The sequence below is a fragment of the Phyllobates terribilis genome, unplaced genomic scaffold (genome assembly GCF_046119375.1).
Source record: "Phyllobates terribilis strain yellow unplaced genomic scaffold, ASM4611937v1 Scaffold_12__6_contigs__length_324123572, whole genome shotgun sequence".
In the NCBI taxonomy this organism is placed as follows: domain Eukaryota; kingdom Metazoa; phylum Chordata; class Amphibia; order Anura; family Dendrobatidae; genus Phyllobates; species Phyllobates terribilis.
The window spans coordinates 130067650-130086471 of NW_027362772.1; positions in this window are offsets into that span (position 1 = coordinate 130067650).

Below are 18822 nucleotides of genomic sequence, written 5' to 3' on the forward strand. Positions count from 1 at the left end.
GAAATGTGCGAATTTAGGACTGTGGCCTGTGGGGCGTTAGCTGCGAATTTACGCTTTCGTTCAAAGGTCTGGACAATTGAACGCTGCGGTGGGACGTGGACGTTGATGCTGTTTCTTGAGAAACTGCCATAACAAGTGAAGACTGAGAGGAGGGGGCATCTTTACATGCAGTATGGACAGGGGATTGCCTTGCACACACAACAGGGGGTTCTATTGCACGCACAACAGTGGAAGAAGCAGTGGTGACACCCGCTCACACTGGTCGTGGACCCTGGGTTTCGCCTCACAAAGTCGGGTGCTTTGCTGCCATGTGCCTGATCATGCTGGTGGTGGTCAGGCTGGTAGTTTTGTCACCCCTGCTGATGCTGGCATGGCAGGTGGAACATATGGCCTTTTTGGGGTTATCAGCAGAGTCTTTAAAAAAATTCCAGACTCTGGAAGACCTACCGCTTGTACTGGCAACGTCCCTCGTGTTGGTGTTACGGGGAACGGTTGCCTGCCTTCTGTCTGCGGCCACCACACTGCTTCTTCCTGCCTGTTGGGGTACTCTGCCTCCCTCCCCCTGTGTGCTGCTGGCCTCACTCTGCATGTCCTCCTTCAACGTTGGGTCAGTTACTAGATCATCCACCACCTCCTCCTCTTCCACTTGCGCACCACGATCCTCCTCCTCACTTCCTGGCAATTGTGTCTCATCATCGTCCACCTCTTGTGACAGATTGCCAACGTCGACTTCCTGTGGCCGTGGCTGTTCAAATATTTGGGCATCGCAACATGGGATCTCCTCTTCCACCACTTCAAGCGTATCAGGCGAGGGGCCCAAATATGGAAATGGACCAGTGAACAGCTCTTCAGAGTGTCCAAGTGTGGGATCACTTGCTGTCTGATGACACTCGGCATGGTGGGAGGAAGGAGCATCAGGGTGAGGAGGAGTATGCGGTCGAGACTCACGGCTACTAAGAGTTGACCGTGTGGAAGACAGACCGGAGGTGGTGGTGCCCAGGTAACTGGAAGTATTATCTGCTATCCAATTAATAACCTGTTCACACTGATCAGTTCTCAATACTGGTGTTGTTCTGTGCTTCCCTAGTAATTTGGTCAAGAAGTGGGAGTGAGAAGATGTGGCTGTTGGTTGTGGCACATTTTCACCTTGGCCACGGCCCTGTCCTCTGCATGAACCATCACCAGAACGTCCACTTCCACGTCCCTTGCCATGCGCCTTGCCCATTGTAAATTAAGTAAAATAGCTTACACTTGCACTATCAATGGAAAAAGGGTAATAAAGAGTAGATTAGAACCGTGGAAGAGGAAAACCACAGTTATTGTTTACTGGGGTATACCAGACTTTTTTAAATATATAGATTTGCGGCTGAACAGTGAGCGACACACTCAAACTGCTTTTTTTTTTTTAGATACAAATGGCCCAAAATGGATAATACAGAGGTTTGAACCGTGGAAGTGCAAAACAACACTTCTGTTTCTCTAGCCTACACCAGACTATTTTCAACAGTTATATTTGTGTCTGAAAAATCAGAGACACGTTTTTTTTTGGGGGGGTGGGGGACACACCAAAAGGTTAATAAGACGGGTATTTGTACAGTGTGAAGGAGGAAAAAAAAAGGAGGATTTAGATGGAAAAAAAAGGATTTTTCCTGGCCCCCGACACCTGGTGCTAAGTCCAGCAATTTCAGCAACAGGAGCACACAGGACTGTAATGCAGCGTTTGCTGGTATAACCACTGTGTCTCCTATACAGCCTGCCCGCCTGGTATCTGGGATGGATATTAGTCCTGAAAAGGACTGTTTGTTTGTTCTGGCAGCCTTTACAGACCCTACACTAACTATTTCGCAGTTTATATCTCTCCCTAAATCAGCAGCGCTGTCCCTACACTGTCTAATCCGGAGCGACTGTGTCCAAGATAGCGGCGCCCGGTTTTAAATACTTAAGGTGACGCTGTGCGGCCAGTAAATCACTGTAATGCCCACAACCAACATGGCTGCAGCATTACAGTGACTGGCTGGCAATCCCTGCATGTTCATTGGCTCTGTAAAGAGCGCCAAACATGCAGGGCGGAGACCCGAGCTCCCGCCCGAGTAACCCGGCAATGCTCGGTGCTCGCCGAACATCCCGAGTAGCGTGATGCTCGGGCGAGTACCGAGCAGTGTCGAGCATGTTCGCTCAACACTAATAGAGACCTCTCCCGTCTATGTTATCTTGGGCCCTTTATTGAACAACTCCATACAGACCACTGTTGGCAAGTTAGAACTGTAAGATTCACTACGTGAACCACTGGTGTTTTGTGGAAAAGCACATGTAAACTGTGTTCCAAATTATTATGCAAAAAGTGTTTAAAAGTGATAAGGGAAGAATTTATTTGTTTGTCAGTTAAACTCATTGATGGTGATGTGTGTCAGGGCTCTTTATATCACTGCAAGCAATTGTAGACACCTGTGCTAATTAGTTTGACAGGTGTGTACAATGAAAGGCAAGACCACTTAAGAAGGCTGTCCCACATTATTAAGCAGCCTACATTTTCTGCCAAAATGGTTAAGAAAAAGGATGTGTCGGCTGCTGAGAAGCAACAAATTGTGGAGTGTTTAGGTCAAGGCATGACTACAATCAACATTGCCAAGACACTTCATCCTGATCATCGCACAATCAAGAAGTATGTAGCTTATTCACAGTACACACGTGTGCATGCTGATAAGGTAAAATTGAGGACTCTTTCCTACAGGCAATTACGTCAGGTTAAAAGAGCAGCGGCAAAAAAGCCTGGTCATAGCAGCAGACAAGTTTTTGAAGCTGCTGGTGCCTCCAACGTCCCCCGAACAACAAGATGCAGAGTCCTTCAGAGGTTTGCAGCTGTGCGTAAGCCATCCTGTCGACCTCCTCTATCCACTGCACACAAGCAGAAACGGCTCCAGTGGGCCAAACAATACATGAAGACTGACTTCAAAACTGTTTTGTTCACCGATGAGTGCCGTGCAACGCTCGATGGTCCAGATGGATGGAGTGGAGGATGGCTGGTTGATGGACACCCCACGCAAACACGGCTACGGCGCCAACAAGGAGGAGGTGGAGTAATGTTTTGGGCTGGAATCATGGGGAGAGAATATGTCGGCCCCTTTAGGATCCCTGAAGGGGTAAAGATGAACTCCATAATGTATGTGGAGTTTCTCAAACAGCACTTCCTGCCATGGTACAAGAAGAAGAACCGTGTATTCCACAGCAAGATCATTTTCATGCATGATAATGCACCATCTCATGCTGCACATAACACATCTGCATCTCTGGCTGATATGGGCATAAAAGGGGACAAACTTATGGTGTGACCCCCATGCTCCCCTGACCTCAACCCCATTCAGAACCTCTGGAGCATCATCAAAAGGAGTGTCTATGATGGCGGAAGGCAGTTCACATCTAAGCAACAGCTCTGGGAGGGTATTCTGTCCTCATGCAAAACAATTGAAGCAGAAACCATCCAAAACCTGACAAATTCAAAGGACGAGACAGTTCAGAAGCTCCTTTCGAACAAGGGGTCCTATGTGCAAATGTAACATCACCTAGAATAAAGTTTTGAGTTGAAAACTGTTTGATTTCAGTTTGTAATAACCTGCTAATGCTTATAATTTCAAAAATGACCATTTTTTTGGTCTTTATTAAAATGAAAAGGTTGATCGAAGAGTGTGGGGGATCTAAGAGTGTGGCAACCCAGTAGTCAGGATTACTTCAAATTCTGACAATCTGAGGGTCATTTTGCAGGTAGTGCAGCAAGAAGGCACTCATGTGTCTTGCGCATCTAGGAGACCCAAAATTATTTTCCGGGCTAGATGCAGCTAAAAATTATTAATAATTTGAAAGCTGGTGGAGCTTAGTATAGATGGCCTAATAGAATCAGTGCTGCACACTGCTACAAAGCCCAAATTATTTTCCAGCCAAGATACAGATAAACATGATTAGTAATTTTAAATCAGGTGGAGCTTAGTATAGATGGCCTAATAGAATCAGTACTGCACACTGCTACAAAGCCCAAATTATTTTCCAGCCAAGATACAGATAAACATGATTAGTAATTTTAAAGCTTAAAATGCTCGGTGAGGTGATTTTAACAAATCATCAAGCTTTTACTCTCCCCAGGATGACAAAGGGGTAGAAAAGTCATTTCGGATCCATGATTTGTTCATCTTTATGAACGTGAGTCTGTCTACATTTTCAGTGGAGAGCCGCGTGCGTTTATCTGTCAGCACACCACCAGCAGCGCTGAACACACGTTCAGACAGAACGCTGGCTGCAGGGCATGACAAGATCTCCAAGGCGTAAGTGGCGAGCTCCGGCCATTTATCCAGATTGGAAGCCCAAAAAGAGCAAGGGTCTAGTGACACAGTCATAGCTTCAATGTTTACTTGGAGATACTCCTGTACCATCATCTCTAGGCGTTGACTATGTGTCAGACTTCTTGTCTCCTGTGGCCTTGCAAAGCATGGGCTAAAAAAGTGGTGAAATGATTTAGCAAAATTGATGTCACCAGCAGATACTGTGTTTCTGTTACGGTTTGAGTGCTGAATACTCGACGGTCCCACGGTTGTCAAGTTGGAACTGTGAGATTCACTACGTGCACCACTGGTGTTTTGAGGAAAAGCACATGTAAGATTCTGCAACAGTCTCTGCTGATACTCCTGCATGCGTGCATCCCTTTCCATGGCAGGAATAATTTCTGCAAATTTACTTTTGTACCGGGGATCTAACAGTGTGGCAACCCAGTAGTCAGGATTATTTCTAATTCTCACAATTCGAGGGTCATGTTGCAGGTAGTGCAGCAAGAAGGCACTCATGTGTCTTGCGCATCCAGGAGCACCAAGTCCCTGTTGTGTTGGTGGCGAGGTAACAATCATGCTTCCTTCCTCTGTCCTCTCCCCCCAACCTCGCACAACAGAAATGTGATCAAGGTCTCCCTCATCTGATGAGTCTTCCATCAGTTCGTCCTCCACTTCTTTCTGGGCTCCTGCACCTTCCTCACTAGTTTGGCTGCTACCATGCGCCCTGGTAAAACCATCTCCCCCACCCTCACATGCCTGCCGCCTTGGTGCTGCCGACCGTCTGGACCTTGCAGATGTTAGCCCTTCCGCATACAACTCCTCCTCCTCTACTTCCTCCACCTCCTCACTCCGAATTCTGTTTAACATGTGCTCCAGCATGTAAATCACCGGAATAGTCATGCTGATAATGGCATTGTCAGCACTAAACATCTTCGTCGCCATTTCAAAACTGTGCAGAAGGGTGCATAGGTCCCTGATCTGAGACCACTCCTCCAGCATGATTTGCCCCACCTCTGGATCTCGTTGGCCCAGGCTATACATCAGAACGTATTGCACCAGGGCTTGTCGGTGCTGCCACAGTCGCTGCAACATGTGCAGAGTTGAATTCCACCGGGTAGGCACATCGCATTTTAGCCGGTGAAGTGGCAGGCCCAACGACTTCTGTAGAGATGTAAGTCGCTGAGCTGCGGGATGCGAACGGCGGAAGTGAGCACACAGCGACCGTGCCCTCTGCAGAAGGCCATCTAGTCTGGGATAGTGGGCTAAAAATTGCTGGTCAACCAGGTTCAACACGTGAGCCATACAAGGCACATGTGTGACATTGCCCCGGCGAAGGGCTGCACCCAGGTTTGCAGCATTGGTTTCAGGTCCAGTGGAGATAACCATTCATGAAACTGGTTCCCAAGAGCTGACCACAACTACTAAGCTGTGTGACTCACATTTCCCAGACATTTCTAAGTAAAACCTGCCTGATGACGTTGAGCCCTGCTGCCAGCATAGTAAGGAGGTGTGCAGGATCCCTTCTCCGCAGTTAGAAAGCTTGTGGCATGACCAGACAGGCTTTGGGTGCAGGTGGAGGACCGAGAGGAGGTTGAGGAGGCAGAAGCAGTGGAGTAACTTTGAGATAAAGAGGATTGGCGCACAACTCGTGGGGACGGCAAGACTTGGACAGCAGCCCCTTGTCCTGCTGTCACCACAGTTACCCAGTGCCCAGTCAGCGACATTTAACGCCCCTGTCCATGCCTACTCGTCCAAGTGTCTGTGGTGAAATGCACCCTGTTACACACAGAGTTTCTCAAAGAAGCGGTGATGTTGTGTGCGAAATGCTGGTGGAGCGCAGGCACACCTTTCTTTGAGAAGTAGTGCCGACTGGGCATGTGGTACTGGGGCACTGCGACGGACATAAGGTCTCGAAAATCCTCTGTGTCCACCAGGCGAAAAGGAAGCATTTCTGTAGCCAACAGCTTGCAGATGGTGAAATTCAACCTCTTAGCTTTCTCATGGCTAGGAGGAAATGGTCTTTTACTTGTCCACATCTGAGGGACTGAGGGCTGGCTGTTGTGCTTAGGCGGGGTTGAGAAGGGTGTCCCCGGCAAACTGCCAGTCTGTGAGGAAGATGCAGGCGGACATGTTAGGTTGCCTTGATCCAAAGGTGGTGCTATCGATGTCGGACAGCGCTCAACACCAGCTGGTGTTACCACCTCCAAAGAAAATGATGACCTGCCAATCACGCTGGCTGTTGCGGGTAATGAGGTGGCAGGTCTGCGTCCCAAAACAGGTGTGACTGCTGTCCCCCCAGTCACAGAGGATGAAGAGGCCGCGGATGCACAAGATGTGGCAGACGGTGGTTGGCCCGGCCGGCTAGGCCGCATTGTAGCACAGTGAGCTTCCCACTGCAACTTATGCTTCATGTCCATGTGCCGGTTCATGCATGAAGTACTCAAACTATGTATTTTTTGGCCTCTACTTAGCTTTTGTTGACAAATGTTACAGATAACACGAGTTGGGTCATCTTTAATCGATCTGAAAACATGCCCAGGCTATGCAAGGCTTAGCACCCATGCGACCTGAAGAGCCACCATGACTTGTGGTGAGAGCCAGAGTTGAGTTTGAGGATGCAGTTGTTGACGTGCTTCCAGTACTACGTCTCTGTCCAGGAAGGCGCTACCTGACCTCGTCGTCACTAGCATCCTCCTCCACCTCCTCTGCTGACCTCATCTCTTGGCTGACTGTGGGTTGACAGTAAGTGGGATCTCCAACCTCATCATCATCACCCTGTGTGTTATCACACCCGTCGTCCTCAGAGCCAACCTGTTCCTGCCCTGACAAAAAACTAAAGTTGTCGCTCCAATCAGGTATTTGAGTCTCATCATCGTCTTCCTCAGTGTTTCCACCAACAGGAGTTACAGTTTGGGAACGAGGGTCTACATTATGGTCAGAACCTTCTGCGTCTGGTCCTGGATCCGACTCAAAGATTCTGGGCATCAGTGCAGATCATTTCCTCGTCTGGATTCACAGAAGCTCTAGAGCCGACCTCTGATTCCCAGGCTATAGTATGAGTAAACAGCTCTGCAGACTCAATCATCTGTTCTACCCCATACTCAGACGGGCAGCTTGAGACTTGTAAGCTGTGAGGAAGCAAGTGCGATTGGGGTGACACCTCTGAGGACTGGAGAATTTGTGATGTTGAAGTTGAGGAGGAGGAGAGCCCACTTAAAGGAGCACTTGATATCCGTTGAAGCACCTGCTGTTTTTGTGCCTCATATGGAATTTGTAGCGATTGGCGTGGCCGTAAGAAAGGGATCTTATCACATTGTCCGCTAAAAGAAGTAGACATTTTAATTTGGCTGGAAGATGGTCTTTCTTCTGCAGATGTTACTGTTGCTTTAACACCTACCCCACGGACACAACCTTTTTTCCCCTTCCCAGCATGCCTATTCCCCTTTCCACCAGCAGCAGGCCTTTTTCCACTCATTTTGGTGGTTAACTAATTCACAACTCTGGAGTTGCTTGCACAAAAAAACAATGGATGGGAACCGAGCAGAGCTGAGTGGCCAAACTGTGGTATTAGGCCAAAAGTAGTGGCTGGGTTAGATGCAGATAAAAATTATATTGAATTTGCAACCTGATGGAGGTCAGTATAGATGGACTAATAGAACAAGTCCCACACAATGCTAGAAGCTGAAATATTTTTTCAGAGCTAGATGCAGAAAAAAATTATATTTAATTTGCAACCTGATGGAGGTCAGTATAGATGGACTAATAGAACAAGTCCCACACACTGCTACAAGCTGAAATATTTTTTCAGAGCTAGATGCAGAAAAAAATTATATTGAATTTGCAACCTGATGGAGGTCAGTATAGATGGACTAATAGAACAAGTCCCACACACTGCTAGAAGCCCAAATATTTTTTCAGAGCTAGATGCAGAAAAAAATTATATTGAATTTGCAACCTGATGGAGGTCAGTATAGATGGACTAATAGAACAAGTCCCACACACTGCTAGAAGCCTAAATATTTTTTTAGAGCTAGATGCAGATACAAAATATTTTTACATTTGCAACCTGGTGGAGGTTAGTATAGATGGACTAATAGACCAAGTCCCACACACTGCTAGAAGCCTAAATATTTTTTCAGAGCTCGATGCAGAAAAAAATTATATTGAATTTGCAACCTGGTGGAGGTTAGTATAGATGAACTAATATAATGATGCTATGACCAAAAGGTTTTACTTCACTAGGTGCAGTAAAAAAAATTTTTATTCTATACACAGGTGGTGTAGCTTGCAACACAGATAGGCTACTCCACTGACTAACACACTCTGCAATAGGCCAAAAAGGATTTGCTTTGCTAGATGTAGCCAAATGCTGTGAAAAAGACTTGCACAGCACTGGCACAGACCTGCCTGGCAAAAAGTGATAGGAACTGATGTAACTTAGCCCTGAAAAGGACTGCAATTACAATTAGTCTTTACTCCCAACCTATCTATTTAAGAGCACAGACCTGCCTGATAAAAGTGATAGGAACTGATGTAACCTAGCCCTGAAAAGGACTGCAATCACAACTATTCCCTACTCCCAAGCTATCTGTAGATTTGTGCGAAAATTGGCTTGAAATTAAAGTATAGCGCATACAGCAACAGCGGTGCCGTCTAACACGCAGCTGCAGCAGTGAGAAAATGGTGGCGACGGGGAAAATGGCTGGGTCTTATAGGGCAAGGACATGTGACATACACTGCCAATGACACATGCCCTTGCTTGTGTGAAAAAAGCACTTCGCTCCGTCTGTGCGCTGCTGATAGGCTGACAGATTGCACCTCCCCACTGTAAATGCGGGAAAGAGAAAAAAAAATGGAGATCTTCATTATTCCTGCAGAGATCCATCCCCTGCCCCTCCCCCCACCCCGCTGTACACTCAAACTGCGTATTAACATTAATTTTCATCATTACTGAGAAAAAAATCCAGTTATGATTTTGGTGCACTTACAGTTATCGAACATAACCTCGAACAGCCGAATTTTTTTCAAAACGTTCGTGTTCGCCGAACGGCTCGAACACCTCCTAAAACAGCTCGAATTTGAGATTGGCGAACAGTTCGAGTCGAACACCGCTCATCTCTATTTATCACATGATGGGATTAGATATTGGGCTCAGCAAAGTGCATCACACAGGATGGGATTAGATATGCAGTATCTAATGTATGCAAGATGTGACCCTGCTCCATCCACTTCTATGGGAGCAGTGGTGTAATAGAAAATGTCCTGTAGATATATAATTTCACAAGCCCCTGTTATGGTTAATAATAATAATAATAATATATTTATATAGCGCCAACATATTCCGCAGCGCTTAACAATTCACAGGTTCATGTACAACAGTCATAAATAACATAGCTAAAGATAATACAATAATTACAGCAAAAATAATGACGACCCTGCTCCTAAGAGCTTACAATCTACAATGAGGTGGGGGTGACACAAAGTACGATGGCTTATTTACAAGGATGGTCCAGCCATCTTGAGGGGATGAGGGATAGATAAAGGCTGCATGCGCTCATCACCAGCCAGTATCTGTAGTGCTTTTTGGTTCGGTGGAGACTTATGTTTGGAGAAATAAGGAATGGGCTATAAGAATATGAAAGGACTTTGATTAGAGAACGTGATAGACCGCCCTAAACAGATGTGTTTTTAGGGAGGGCCTAAAACTGTGTAAGTTGAGGTTCATCCTAATATCTTGGGGTAGAGCATTCCAAAGAATAGGTGCAGCTCGGGAGAAGTCTTGAAGCCGGGAGTGGGAGGTACGGATTAGTGCGGATGTTAGTCGAAAGTCGCTTGCAGAGCGTAGAAAACGGGTAGGCCGATAAACAGAGATGAGGGAAGAGATGTAGGGGGGTGCCACACTGTGGAGAGCTTTGTGGGTGAGAACAAGCAATTTAAATCGGATCCTATAATTCATGGGCAGCCAGTGCAGTGACTGACACAGAGCGGAAGCGTCTGAGTAACGATTAGCCAGATAGATGACCCTGGCTGCAGCATTAAGGATGGACTGGAGGGGGGAAAGTTGAGTGAGGGGGGGCCAATTAAGAGAGTTACAGTAGTCAAGGCGGGAGTGGATCAGGGCAACAGTGAGGGTTTTTGTTGTTTCCAAGGTGAGAAAGGGGCGGATTCTAGAGATGTTCTTCAGGTGCAAGCGACAAGAGCGGGCAAGAGATTGTATGTGAAAGGTGAAGGAGAGATTGGTGTCAAACAACGCCCAGGCAACGCGCCTGCTTGCTCGGCATTATTGTGGTGCTACACACAGAGAGAGATGTCAGATTTGGAGAGGTGAGTAGACGGCGGGAACAGAAGAAGTTCAGTTTTTGAGAGGTTGAGTTTCAGATAGAGAGCGGACATGATTTTAGAAACTGCGGCCAGAAAGTCACTGGTGTTCTGTAGTACAGTGGGGGTAAGGTCAGGGGATGAGGTGTATAGTTGTGTGTCATCAGCATAAAGATGATACTGCAAACCAAATTTGCTGATTGTCTGTCCAATTTGGGGAATTTGGAGAGAGAAGAGAAGAGGGCCAAGGACTGAACCCTGAGGAACCCCAATAGTGAGAGGAAGAGGGGAAGAAGTGGAGCCAGCGAACGATACACTGAAAGAGCAGTCAGATAGGTAGGAGGAGAACCAGGAGAGAGCAGTGTCCTTTATGCCGATTGAGTGGAGCATAGAGAGTAGGAGGTGATGGTCAATGGTGTCAAAGGCTGCAGAGAGGTCAAGAAGAATGAGCAAAGAGTGGTCACCATTACGTTTTGCTGTCAGAAGGTCATTGGCTACTTTGATGAGTGCAGTTTCTGTAGAATGTAGAGGGCGGAAGCCGGACTGTGATGGGTCTAGAAGAGAGTGAGTGGAGAGGTAGCTGGTAAGGCGGGAGTAGACCAGGCGCTCCAAGAGTTTAGAGATGAAGGGAAGATTGGAGACTGGTCTGTAGTTGTTTGTGCAGGAAGGGTCAAGAGAGGGATTTTTTAATAATGGAGTGATGGAGTGTTTGAAGGAGGGGGGGAGATACCAGAAGAGAGGGAGAGGTTGAAGATTTTAGTTAGGTGAGTAGTGACGACTGAAGAAAGAGACTGGAGTAGATGTGAGGGGATGGGGTCAGTGGTGCATGTGGTGGGATGAGAAGAAGAGAGGAGCCTGGAGACTTCGTCTTCTGTGACTGGGTCAAATGTGGAGAGGGATCCAGAGGGGATGTGGGTGGGGATGGGAGTCACGGCACTTTGTGGCTGGGAGCTGATTTCCTGACGGATGGTGTCTATTTTCTCTGTGAAGTAGGAGGCCAGGTCCTCAGCACAAATGTCCGTGGTGGGGGCCTGCGCTTTAGGACTGAGGAGGAAGTGAAAGGTCTCGAAGAGTTTTTTTGGGTTGTTGGATAGTGAGGAGATCAGGGTGGTGAAGTAGGTCTGTTTGGCGAGGTGAAGGGCAGAGTTATATGTTTTTAACATAAATTTGTAGTGGATAAAGTTTTCTGGTGTCCGAGTTTTCCTCCATAGGCGTTCGGCACTTCTAGAGCATCGCTGGAGAAATCGGGTTTGCGGTGTGAGCCAGGGCTGTTTTACTCTGTGTTTAGAGGTTCTGAGGGTGAGGGGCGCTAATTGGTCCAGCGTGCTTCTGACAGTGTCATTGTAGTGGTTTACAGCCAGATCAGGACAGGAAAAGGAGGAGATTGGGGACAGTGATGAGTGAAGGGAGTCTGTAAGTGTATGAGGGTTAGTGTGATAGGTAGGAGTGTGCTGGGGCGGGCGAGGATTTGTGAGCGTGAAGGAGAGAATGTTATGATCAGAGAAGGGAAGAGGGGAGTTATTTAGGTGGGGGATTGAACTAAGCCGGACAAAGACCATATCAAGGGTGTTTCCATCTTTGTGTGTCTCAGAGGTTGAAAGCTGTGAGAGGCCGAGAGAAGTTGTTAAAGATAGAAGCTGGGATGCGGATGAGGAGGTGGGGCTGTTTATGGGGATGTTGAAGTCTCCCAGGATAAGGGTTGGTAAATCTGAGGACATGAAGTGCGGCAGCCAGGCAGCAAAGTGGTCAAGGAACTGGGTGGGTGAGCCTGGGGGACGGTATACGACCGCTACTCTGAGGGAGAGGGGATGGAAGAGCCTGATGGTGTGTACCTCAAAAGAAGAGAAGGAGAGTGATGGTACTGGGGGGATGACCTGGAAGGTGCATTGTGGGGACAGGAGTAAGCCGACTCCACCACCAAGTCTGTTCGCAGGTCTCGGGGAATGGGAAAAATGCAAGCCGCCATGAGAAATAGCGGCAGGGGAGACAGTGTCAGAGTCCTGGATCCCGGTTTCAGTGAGGGCCAGCAGATTTAGCGAGTTGGACAGAAAGTAATTGTGCAGGAAAGGAAGCTTGTTGCATACAGACCGTGGATTCCACAGTGCGCAGTTGAAGGAGGGAGATGAAGGAGTACAGCTGATGTTAATTAGGTTAGCAGGGTTTCGATGTGAGGTGAGGGAGAGGTTGAGGTTGGTGGAGGGTGGTCCGGGGTTAGGAGAGATATCCCCTGAAATGAGTATTAGCAGTAAAAAGAGAAAGAGCAGATCGTTTTTGGATTTGTGACATGGTTTCTTGTGCAGTACCTTTGGATGGGACAGAGTGAGATTTTTCAGGAAGTTCAAAAGAGCATGGGAGCTGTACATAGGAGAGGGAAGGAGAGAGGGGCAGATTTGGATGAGTGGTGATGGAGGGGGGATGGGGCGGTGAGTGTGGATGAAAAAAGCACATAGAAATAAGGACGCATGAATAAAATACATAGATAGCAAAGAGTACAAAGTGTGGGTTACCTGACTCCTGACTTATTTTTTTTTAATATCTAGATATAATTATTAATTTAGAAAAAAAAATTATATTTTTGCTATGTCTCAAGTCTGCTTGAGTGTTTAAGATTTACATTGTGAAATGTCTGACTAAGATACTTGTTTCCTGTAAAGTCCTTGACAAGAAGGTTTACGTTGGGCCAAGGGAAATGTGTTTGTTACTAATAAGTCTACTTCGGTTTTCTGGTCAGTTGTATGTAACAATGAAGTTCTGTTCTGTCTAGCTAATAAATATGATGAGTCTTTGTTGCCACACCAGAAGACTCTACCTGCTGACAATGCATGTCGCATGTATTCTGTCTCTCTTCCTTCATCGATTAAGTATCTTAATTTGAATCTCACTGGCAATGTGAAGACCCTTTGCTGTCTATTCCAAAGTTCTCCTTAAAACAAATAGGGTCTCCATAACACCCCCTACAGATAATCTTGCACCATTTAGTGCCTTTTACGTGGCACTAAAGGGTGTTTACACTTATAAATAAAAAAACTGACACCCCTATTTTTGGTCACCAGCCAAGGTAAAGCAGAGAGCTGGGGGCTTATTATCAGGCTAGAAAGGTCCCTGGTTATTGGGCCCTTCCCTGCCTTACAATCCCAGCCCGCAGCCACCCCAGAATTGGCACATCACATTAGATGCGACAATTCTAGCGCTTTCCCCGACTCTTCCAGACTGCCCTTGTGATGTGGCAAACTGGGTAATGGTAGTTGGATTGATAACAGCTGTCAATGATCAAAAATCACATCTGGCATCAAGCCCTGGGGTAAGTAATAGAGAGGTGTCTATCAGACACCCCCATTACTAACCCACTAATGAAAAAAAACATACAGAAAAATACATTTTATTTGAAAAAACACTCCGACACTTTCCCTGGTTCATAAACTAATTTCCAGAAAGGAAAAAAACATGCAGGTCCGTTGTAGTCCTGGGAATCAGACGTAGTCCACAAATGGAAACCTGAAAAAAATAAAATGAGAGAAATAAAGACACTGACCCTCTTTCACCAATTTATTAGAAAGCAAAGTTCCTATGCAGCTCCGACGTAGTCCATGGCGTTCAAACAGCAATCCCCAAATCAGACAGCCAAAGGCTATGGAGCCTTGCTCAAAAAACAAAGCTCCATAGGCTGTAGCAGCAGCCATTCTGGATCTCTCTGCGCTCCGCGAGACCTCCTGGCGACTGAGGAGCGGTGATGTCAGTAACTATTCCGCTAATCAGTCGCCGAGCCCTCTGTATAAAAGGCCCCATAAAGGTGACCTACACTAATGTGCCCCACAGTATAATGGGCCCGTACAGTGCCCCACAGTATAATGGGCCCGTACAGTGCCCCACAGTATAATGGGCCTGTACAGTGCCCCACAGTATAATGGGCCCCATATAGTGCATCCTGGCATATGGCCCTCATATATTCAATGCATAGAAAAAAAAAAAAGCAAAAACACTTGCACTTGCCTTACCTGCACTCCCACGCAGCTCTACATCCTATTCGAACCGTTTACAGCACAGCAGATGGATCATCCCCCTGCTGTGCCCTGAACAGTTCGGCGGTGAGCGGTGATCACAGGCTGTACTGTAATACTGACAGGCTGTGATCGCTGCTCGCCACCAAAGATCCTTACCTCACCCGGGATCTCCACTCCCCGGCATCTCCAACTCCATACTAAACAGTGTGTGCAATGTCAGCGGGAAAATAGAGCCCGCAGCATACACTGTGGGCTTCACAAAGATGGCCGCTATCTCCTCCCACAGCTGTGCCCTGAACAGCCCAGGGGGCGTGCCCAGGTCACAGCTAGAGGTAGGAGGAGCAGCCTCAATGCATGAGATGTTGCCGTCCCACCGTGCGTTTTTCAAGCGTTTTTGATGCGGAATTTCGGCACCATAAACGCTTTAAAAAAGCTTGGTAATCCGTGCCTCATGGTCCCCAATGAAAACCCGCATGTTCTGTGCACATGCTGCAGAAGTTTCCGCAGCAGATTTTCCTTGCGGAAAAATCCGCAGCATGTCCATTATTTGTGCGTTTCCGCATGCGGATTTGAGGTCACAATGCATTTAAAAAAAATGCAAGTCAAATCCGCATGTAAAAACGCTGCAAAAACTCTTTAAAAAAGTGTGTAAAATCCGCAAGCGTTTTTACTGCCAAGGATATGCAGAAATTTTCTGCTTCAATTCTGCACCGTGGGCACATTGCCACACTTAAACTATGGCAGCCCTTGGGCATAAGGCTGTGTTGTGCTCAGACAGCTACAAACCCCCCAAATGCAAATTGGAGCCCCCAGTGGCTGAAATAAAAATTTATAAAAACTATTAAAGTTGTATATTTAATTTTGTATAAAAAAAATATTGATTATATAATCAACAATTAATAGAGAGTTAAACATCGTGCCACATTCCCTTTAATATTCTCACCAGCAATACCCTTTTCTCCAATAACCCCACGACAGCACCAAAGAAGGAGGATGTGACCCCACCCTAATAGGAACAGGAAACACAAAGAGGTTAAATAGCCCCTCCCTCATCCTCCCTCCAGTGTTTTTCCTGTCCCTATTGGGATGAAGAGGTCATCCGGGGTGCTCTGTGCCGGCGGCAGACACCTGACATACCTGTTAAAGTCGGGAAGCTGGGACCGGGCAGTTTTCTCCCCCTTCCCTGATGCTGCTCCCGTCTCCTCTGGGACTCGGGACTTCTGTCCCCACCGTGTCCGCGCCTGCGGGTAAGGTCCGGTGGGTGTCGGGCTGGAGGCCTCCTCGAGCTCTCCAGCCCTGCTCCTCTCCCCCCTCTAAGCGGCCTTCGGCGGTCTCCGTAGCGGAGCGCCACGTGTGGCATCCCGGAAGTGACACGGACCGCCGAGAACGTCACTTCCGGGATGCGTTCCACCCTGGAATGCAAAAAAACAGGAAGCGGCCGGAAAGTTGCGTGGGACACCGGAAATGGGTCCCTGACGTCACTTCCGGTCTGTTCAAAAAGAAAAAAAAAAAAAGAGAGAGAGAGAAAGGGGGAAATAAATGAATAACCCCACAGGTGATCGCAGGTGTTCCTGCTTCACCAAATTGGACCCAGGGGGAGGAGCTACACCACCCCCCTCCCCAGGGAAGGGGAGGAGCGCAGAGTCCAGTCGCCTATATAACAGCCCTGGACTGAAGACAGCTAAGGTAGGACCTAATCCATTTGTTTGCTGCATTGGATGTCAGAAGTCTATCTTTGCCATGTCTGCGGAGCCCAGCGAGATTCCAGTCCCAGTAAGTCTGGCACTGGGGGTCCTTTCCTAGGTGCAGGTTAGAATTAATATTTAATTACCCTTCTCCCTCTTTTTTAGGGGGACAAGGATCCTGCACCAGGAAATAAATCTAGCCGGAAGTGTGCTATATGTTCAAAAAAACTGTCTTCTTCTAGCAAAAAATATTTATGCCAGAAATGCACAGAAAAGATTATGAGGGAAGAGCAGCCGTCCCTTATGGACGAAATCAAAGGGATAGTCCGGCAGGAGATTCAGTCTTCATTGGCCTCCTTTTCCCGATCCACTTCTGATTCGCCTCCAAAGGCAAAATAGAGGAAAATTTCCCTGGAAGAAAGAGGAGACTCGGACTCCCAGGACGAGACATTCCTTCCAGAAGACCCTACAGAGGAAGGTGAACTTAGTTCAGCAGAGGAAGGTCCGGAAAATAAGAAATATTTTTCAATGGAATTTATGGAAGACCTCCTCTCAGCAGTAAGAAGAACGATGGAAGTAGAAGAAGAGAAGCCCAATAGATCAGTCCAGGAAGAGATGTTCGGTGGTTTCCGTTCAAAGAAAAGGATGGTGTTCCCGATACATAAAAACATTCAGGATCTAATCCTGGACGAATGGGAAAACCCTGAAAGACGGCTGAATACACCAGTGGAAATGAAAAATAGGTTTCCCGTAGATGAAGAAACGGCAAAATGTTAGACCGAGATACCTAAGGTCGACATTCAAGTGGCAAGAGTAGCTAAAAAAACAGTATTGCCATTCGAAGATTCCTCCCAACTAAAAGATCCTCTGGACCGTAAGATGGACAGCCTTCTCAAGAAATCCTGGGAAACATCAGCAGTCCTTATGAACACAAATGTAGTCTCCACATGTGTTGCACGGTCCATGTCAAGATGGCTCAACCAGCTTGAAGAACACCTGGCTATGGGCACATCCAGAGAGGAGATACAAGCTTCCCTACCTTTACTGCAGAAAGCCACTGACTTCCTGGCAGACGCTTCAGCAGAATCCGTGAGGGTAACCGCCAGGGCAGCAGTCCTATCAAACTCCACAAGACGAGCACTATGGCTGAAATCGTGGAGCGGTGATGTGGCCTCTAAAATAAAACTTTGTTCTATTCCCTTCAAGGGAGAATATATGTTTGGCCAGGTCCTTGACGACCTCCTGGAAAAGGCGGCTGACAAAAAGAAATCCTTGCCTGAACCCAGACACTATAAGAAGACCCCCTTTCGCCACCCTCGGGAACAGAATCCCCAATACAGGGGGAAGGGCAAGTCCGGTCGATGGAGCTACCCCAAAGGGGGTAAAGATAGGAATATTTTTTCCCTAAAAGGACAACGACAACAGAAGCGGTGACGCCAGTGCGGTGGGGGGACGAATCATGAAATACCTTCCCCAATGGCAAAAGATCTGCTCCAATCGGTAGGTCTTAAATGTAATTCAAGATGGGGTAAAGATCGAATTCTCCTCATATCCTCCCAAAAGAGTAAGGATAACTCATCTAACCTCTCCAAGATTAAAAACCGCTATGATGTCTGGCCTAAAAGACCTACTATCCTTGGGGGCTATTTCACCAGTTCCAAAAACAGAAAGATACACAGGCCACTATTCACGCCTGTTTATGATAAAGAAACCAAACGGCACATACAGAATAATAATAAATCTGAAACCCTTAAACCAGTACATTGTCTACCGAAGATTCAAGATGGAGTCCATCAAATCAGCAGTTCCCTTAATAGGGCAGGGGTATGTGATGGCAACCATAGACTTACAGGACGCATACTATCACGTCCCTATACATCCAACATACCGAAAATTTCTAAGGTTTGCAGTGGTTCAAGAGGACCAGACGTTACACTTCCAATTCAACGTATTGCCGTTCGGGATATCTTCAGCACCAAGAATATTCACCAAAATTATGTCAGAAGTAGTGGCTTCAATCAGGAAAGAGAAAGTCTACATCATTCCCTACCTCGACGACTTCTTACTAGTAAGTCCCTCGGTAGAATCACTCCAGGAAGATCTGCAAAGAACAATCCAGATCCTGACCACCCTAGGGTGGTTGATAACCATCAAAAGTCAGACCTGGACCCTGCCACAGAAAAAACGTTCCTGGGGGTTCTACTAGATTCCGCCAGACAAACCTCCTTCCTACCAAAGGACAAACAGATACTCTTGAGATCCAAGATATTGAATCTAAGGACCCTGAACAGAGTGTCCCTAAGGTCTGCCATGTCAACCCTCGGCTCCATGACAGCCTACCTTCAATCTGTAGCCTGGGCTCAGGCTCACACCAGAGTTTTGCAGACTCATATTCTTGCACAGTGGGACGGATCCCCAAACTCATTAGACAGGAAGATCATGATCCCTCATTATGTGAAGACATCCCTATCATGTGGCTCAACCCAAAGAACCTAAGAATAGGGG